Source organism: Microtus oregoni, unplaced genomic scaffold (assembly GCF_018167655.1).
Source record: "Microtus oregoni isolate MIOR12 unplaced genomic scaffold, Mior012 000023F_ref0000262, whole genome shotgun sequence".
NCBI classification, from domain to species: domain Eukaryota; kingdom Metazoa; phylum Chordata; class Mammalia; order Rodentia; family Cricetidae; genus Microtus; species Microtus oregoni.
Window position 1 is genome coordinate 8313165 of NW_024543082.1, and position 6410 is coordinate 8319574.

General features: G+C 40.0%; 1 pseudogene; it reads left to right on the forward strand.

Moving 5' to 3' along the window:
• The first annotated feature begins 2312 nt into the window (after nucleotides 1-2312).
• LOC121462067 lies at nucleotides 2313-5400 on the forward strand (annotated as a pseudogene).
• The last annotated feature ends 1010 nt before the right edge of the window (nucleotides 5401-6410 follow it).

A 6410-nucleotide genomic window follows, 5' to 3' on the forward strand; every position in this document is an offset into this window, starting at 1 on the left:
GTGGACTCGGAAGGCAGAGGCAGGCAGATCTCTGTGAGTTCGAGGCCAGCCTGGTTTACAAGAGCTAGTTCCAGGACAGGAACCAAAAAGTTACGGAGAAACCCTGTCTCAAAAATAAAAAAAAAAAGCAAAAAAAAAAACTTATGTGGAAAAAGTCTCTAAATTAATTATAAAAGGTAAATTAAGACATTGTCAATTAGCAGGTATAGACCCAGCAGAGATTATAGTGCCTTTCACGACTGATGAAATAAAAAAGTTATGGAAAGACAATGGCAAAGAGCCTGTGCTAATTTTTTGGGAGAAATTAATAGCAACTATCCCAAAAGCGACAGACTTAACCTTATAAAGAGAACTTCTTGGATTCTTCCCTGAATTGTATGTGATGGTCCAATAACTGGAGCCCATACATTTTATACTGAAGCAAATAAATCAGGGAAGGCAGGATACAAATCAGAAGATTTAATTAAGGTGGAACAAAGTCCTTATAATTCTTTCCAAAAGCCAGAATTATATGCTATTCTCATGGTGCTAAGGGATTTTAAAGAACCTCTTAATATAGTTACTGATTCACAATATGCAGAGAGAGTTGTTTTTCATATTGAAACTGCTGAATTTATACCAGATGATACAGAATTGACTTCATTATTCATTCAGGTTCAAGATATAATCAGGAATAGCCTTTGTCCCATATACATAACATACATCCAAACCCATATGGGTCTGTCAGGTCCTCTAGCACAAAGTAATGCAGAAATTGATTGATTATTGATTGGAAGTGTGTTGAAGGCCTCAGAATTCCATAAGAAACATCATGTCAATAGCAAAGGTTTAAAGAAAGAGTTTTCTATTAAATGGCAACAAGCGAAGGAGATTATAAAGAGATGCCCTACTTGCTCTTTCTATAACCAAACACCGCTACTTGCAGGGACTAACCCAAAGGGTACTCAAAGGAATGAAATCTGGAAGAATGTGTTCCACTTTACAGAATTTGGAAAATTGAAATATGTACACCACACCATTGACACTTATTCAGGTTTTCAGTGGGCAACTGCTTTAAGCTCAGAAAAGTCTGATTCAGTAATCACACATTTATTAGAAGTTATGGCCATCATAGGTATACCTGCACAAATAAAGGCAGATAATGGCCCAGCATAAGTCTCTAAGAAAATGAAATAATTTTTTGCTTATTATAATATAAAGCATATTACAGGTATACAACACAACCCTACAGGTCAGGCATTTGTAGAAAGATCAAATCAAACTATAAAGGATATGTGGAGCAAACAGAAAGGGATGGAAAATATAACCAGAAATAGATTACATAATGCTTTATTTTTTTTAAATATTTATTTATTATGTATACAATGTTCTGTCTGTATGCCTGCAGGCCAGAAGAGGGCACCAGACCCCATTACAGATGGTTGTGAGCCACCATGTGGTTGCTGGGAATTGAACTCAGGACCTTTGGAAGAGCAGGCAGTGCTCTTAAACTCTGAGCCATCTCTCCAGCCCTACATAATGCTTTATTAACGTTGAATTTTCTTAATGCTAATGAGAAAGTGACAACAGCAGCAGAGAGACATAGGATAACAGAAAAATCTTCTGAATTAAATCAGCCAGTATATTTCAAGGAAGTGTTGACCTCACAATGGAAACCTGGAAATATGCTATGTTGAGGAAGGGGTTTTGCTCTTGTTTCCACAGGAGAAGAAAAACTATAGGTACCATCAAAATTAATAAAGATTCACTTTGAAAAAAGAGAAATCTCTTGAGAAAGAGAAATAACAGTTCATCCACAATGGGGACAACCAATCAGGTGATAAGGAAACCATATAGGGTTGGGGGCAGGGTTCTGTTCTTGTCTTTACAGGAAAATACACATCCTCAAAAATTCAAAAGACACTGGATGTTTGGATGCTGACAGAAGGAATAATAACTATCCAATAAGGAACATCAAGAAAAAGGAATATGACTTGTAAGGACAAGTGATAAAAACATATACATACATACATGTATATATATATATATATATATATATATATAGAGAGAGAGAGAGAGAGAGAGAGAGAGAGAGCGAGCTGGCTTTGGAGTATGACAATGTCTCTGTCCTTCTCTAGATCCAAGCATGTTGCTAAAAGAAAAATTCAGAGTTTCTTCTCATGTCAAGAGCCATCTGGTATGGGACAGAAAGAATAATTTAGAAAAAAAATTTTACTTTTCTTCATACCTATTTTTGTCTATCGTACCTTTCATTGAATATATACATCTGTATATGTCTATATAAATAATGTTTAAGTTCTCCACAATGAACGATGAATTCTCCTGAAGTAATCTTTGAAGCTTCCAGTAAGATGATGGGTAATGTAGGAGGTCCTTCTGTATTTGTGTTGCTTTCATTGGTTGAACAAAGAAACTGCCTTGGCTTTTTGATAGAGCAGGAACTTAGATAGGTGGGGGAAGACAAAACAGAATGCTGGGACGAAGGGCAGTGTGGCAGATGCCATGAAGCTCCTGCCTGAGACTGCCACTGCCGCTGGTTAGAATCTTTCCAGGTAAGCCACGACCTCATGGTGAACACAGATTAATAGAAATGGGTTAGATAAGATGTGAGAGTTGGCCAAGAAGAGGCTAGATATAATGGGCCAGGCAGTAATTTAATTAATACAATTTCTGTGTGGTTATTTTGGGGGCTAAGCTAGCCAGACAGCAGGATGCAGCCCATTCCTCTTACTACAGATGAGGCCCCACAACAACAACTCCACCTGGTTGACATGACATCATGATGCGGATAGTGCTACTATAATACCAGTTTTGGGTACCAGCTGCTCAAGATGGTTCCAACTTGGTTAGCTGAAATGGTGCACATTTTTACAATGTTCTGGCCAGAACTCCAAGTAGGAACCTCAGAAAAACCCTATTCAGAGACTATTTGCAATTATACCAGACATTAATCTTGAAACTTAACTGTCATTTTACTTTCACAAGATCCCATAGAAAGAACATCATCCCATGACAGCTGGAAGTAACTATAGAAGACAACATCTCCTCTCCCAACAGAGTTTGTTCTCAGAGTTAGGTACATCATTTAGGGGTTGATTATAATTGGTATAGTGTTGTGGGTTGGGGGAAATTATGTAAGCTCAGAGATCTCTTTTAAGTTACCCACCCACTTGGACTGGCCTCTTATACTTTATGCCGATGTAAAACGTGCATCTGGTCTCTTTTCCAGCTGCGGGATTTGGCTGCTGATGTGAGTCTACCCGTAAATAAATCACCCTCTATTATACTCAATTCTGAGCTAGTGTGAGATTTCTTTTAAGCATCCTTCTTCGGAACACATTTTGGGGAAAGAGAAAAATAGGAATGGGGCTTTTGGATCAAGCAGGACTGAACTAAAGGTTCCAACCAAACAGACCCCACCTTCTATTTTCTGGTAATACTAGAAAACAAAGCATCGCAATTGTTTCTCTGTGAGAGCCAAAGGTGCATTTTAAGTTTTAATTGCTATACCTTCACCGGGCGGTGGTGGCGCACGCCTTTAATCCCAGCACTCGGGAGGCAGAGGCAGGTGGATCTCTGTGAGTTCGAGGCCAGCCTGGTCTACAAGAGCTAGTTCCAGGACAGAAACCAAAAGCTACAGAGAAAGAAACCCTGTCTCGAAAATATAAAAAAAAAAAAAAATTGCTCTACCTTCGAAACAAAAATGCCTCTGTTCTGCAAGCCCAAGGACAGAGAGTTCCCGATGCTGGAGGTTATTGATTATGGGAGATAACAAGACACATGTTTTCACTCTCCTATACAAGTTTGTTTGACCCATCAGCACCTGATGTGCTTGATCACATGTGGGTGGGAGGTTCACAGGCAGGAAATATACATTAGGAAGTATGCTTGCCCCTGATTGAACCTGATGGGAAATACTTAAGCTGCTACAAACCATGACAAGAGGCCATTTCCCAAGAACCTGAGGTATGGACCTAGCAAGAACCCATCCATCTGACCAGTATTTAATTAAAGCCTGCTTCAATTTTGGCTTTAAAGTGTAGTAGTGGTTTTATTCTCGACTGGTGGAACTAACACCTCCTCAAGATTTAAATGTCATATGAAAAAGGTAAACAAACCATGGCTTTATTGAAGCCTCCTGCTCAAAAGAATGGGCTTTGGCTTCTACCTCTATATCCCTGGGAAGATACATATCATTTTTTAATATATTTATTTATTTGTTTTGGGTGTTCATCGAAGTGGAGGTGATGGAGCCATCATGTCATGATGTTACCCTGACTCTGTTTTGTGTCTGTTTAGGCATGCTTTCGGCCTCATTCAAAGCCCCCATAACCGCACCCACATTGGTGGGGCATTGGAAATTTCCATTATCCTGACCATGACCCAGATGTATAACCAAAATAATTGCCTAGTCCTGTCAAAACAACTTACAAGGTTGCCCTGACCTATACTACACAAGATGTCATTGTGGGCTTTGTGGTTTATGCCTTTCTGAACACTTCGCTGTTGCTGCTTTGGTGCCAAGAGTCCTTTGTGGCAAGAGCCTGCTCTCAGTGAGTGGCTTAAATAAAGGACTCCTACTTGGCACGATATGTGTGGTGCTCTGTAGCCTTTTCAACTGGACCATAGCAACCTGTGTATTTAGTTATGTGTGCACAGAAGTCCAGTGGTCATTTATCTAATTCTGATATGTGGGTGTTAGGATTTAAGCTTGGGCCACCAGGTTTGGTAATGAGTGCCTTGACTCTTTGAGCCACTGGCTGGCTGAGACATGACATTCTAATCTGCCCTAAAGTGTATCACTTACTATTGCAGCAGTTCTTAACCTGTGGGTCATGACCCCTTTGTGGGGCTCGAACAACTCTTCCACAGGGAATCACCCAAGACCGTTTGCATATCAAATATTTACATTATGATTCATAACAGTAGCAAAAATACAGTGTGAAGTAGCAACAAAAATAATGTTATGGTTGGAGGTCACTACAACATGAGGAATTATATTACAGGGTCGCACCATTAAGACAGTTGAGAACCATTGTACTATTATCTCCTCCCTTAAGAGTAAACTCAACTTCTACCTTAGACCTTGGCGCAGTCAATCCATAACCTTGAGGAGAAGACCCTGGTGTTATTGAGTGTTGCTGTGACTTAATTGAAGTCTCAGTTGGCTACATTTTGGCCCTGCACTGAGGTTGAGCTGGTTGCCTCAACCTCTACTGAGCTCCTTATGGTTATTCAGAGCATGGGAAAAAAATAATTCAAAGTGCAAAAACTGGTAGCTTCAAACAACATACAGTTAAGGAAGCTATGCTGAGTGGTTGGGTGGCCACTGAGGCATGGGTGTGGTTTTATATCGGAAAAATCATAGGTAAACATGGCATCATTGGCTATAAAGTTTGAAAAACCATCTTTCACATCTGATTTCATTTGACTTCTTCTTTGAATGGTCTTGGACCACTGAACTGAGACTGGTATCTGAATAAAATAAGAGCTATCCAATAAATGATGTTAATACAGGAGCTGGAGGGCTGGAGAGATGGCTCAGTGGTTAAGAGTAGGCTCCAAAACCACAGAGAAACCCTGTCTCGAAAAAGCAAAAAAATAAAAATAAAAAGGAGTTAAAACAACAGGATGTGTCAATCATCTGGGCAGGAGACTACCTACCCCCTTGGAAGAGCTAACTCAACTGAAGACATGCTAAGGCTGTGAGAGGAATAATTATTCCTTCATGAGACAATGTACTTACATTCCAGGGACCCTTCCTTCAGTGCAGCTGTTTGCAGATCTTCACAGCTAAACCTGGCCATTTTTCTAAGTTCCAGTTCATAAAACATAATTTTCCTTTTTCCTTCTATCTCTTTTTCAGATGCAATCCAAAAGTCTAAGCATGCTTTTTTGACAATATGACTTTTTTTGCTGTTTCTCTTAAGGGTTCCTGCTCTCCACTCCTTTCTACGATGCTTACTATCCTTTATCTCTAAATCTGTGAATCTTGACTTCTATGTCTTCCTAACTCCTGACAGCTACTGGGATTCTCAGCTTTCCTGCCCTGTTCCCTTTCTCTCAAACTCTGATGAAAGGGTCCTTAAACTTTCTTCTGGGTCATTTCAAATTTCAAAAATAATTTATTTTTGGTTTTTCAAGACAGGGTTTCTCAGTAGCTATGGAGCCAGTCCTGGAACTCACTTTGTAGATCAGGCTGACCTCAAACTCACAGAGATTCACCTGCCTCTGCCTCCTGAGTGCTGGATTAAAGGCATGTGCCATCACTGCCCAGCAAAAATAAATTTCGTTTTACATTTTGTGTGTGTGCGTGTGTGTGTGTGGTGGGTACACAAGGGCCACAGAGCCAATGTAGAGAGAGAACAGCCTGGGGAATCAGTACTCTCCCTGTACCACGGGGGGCGCAG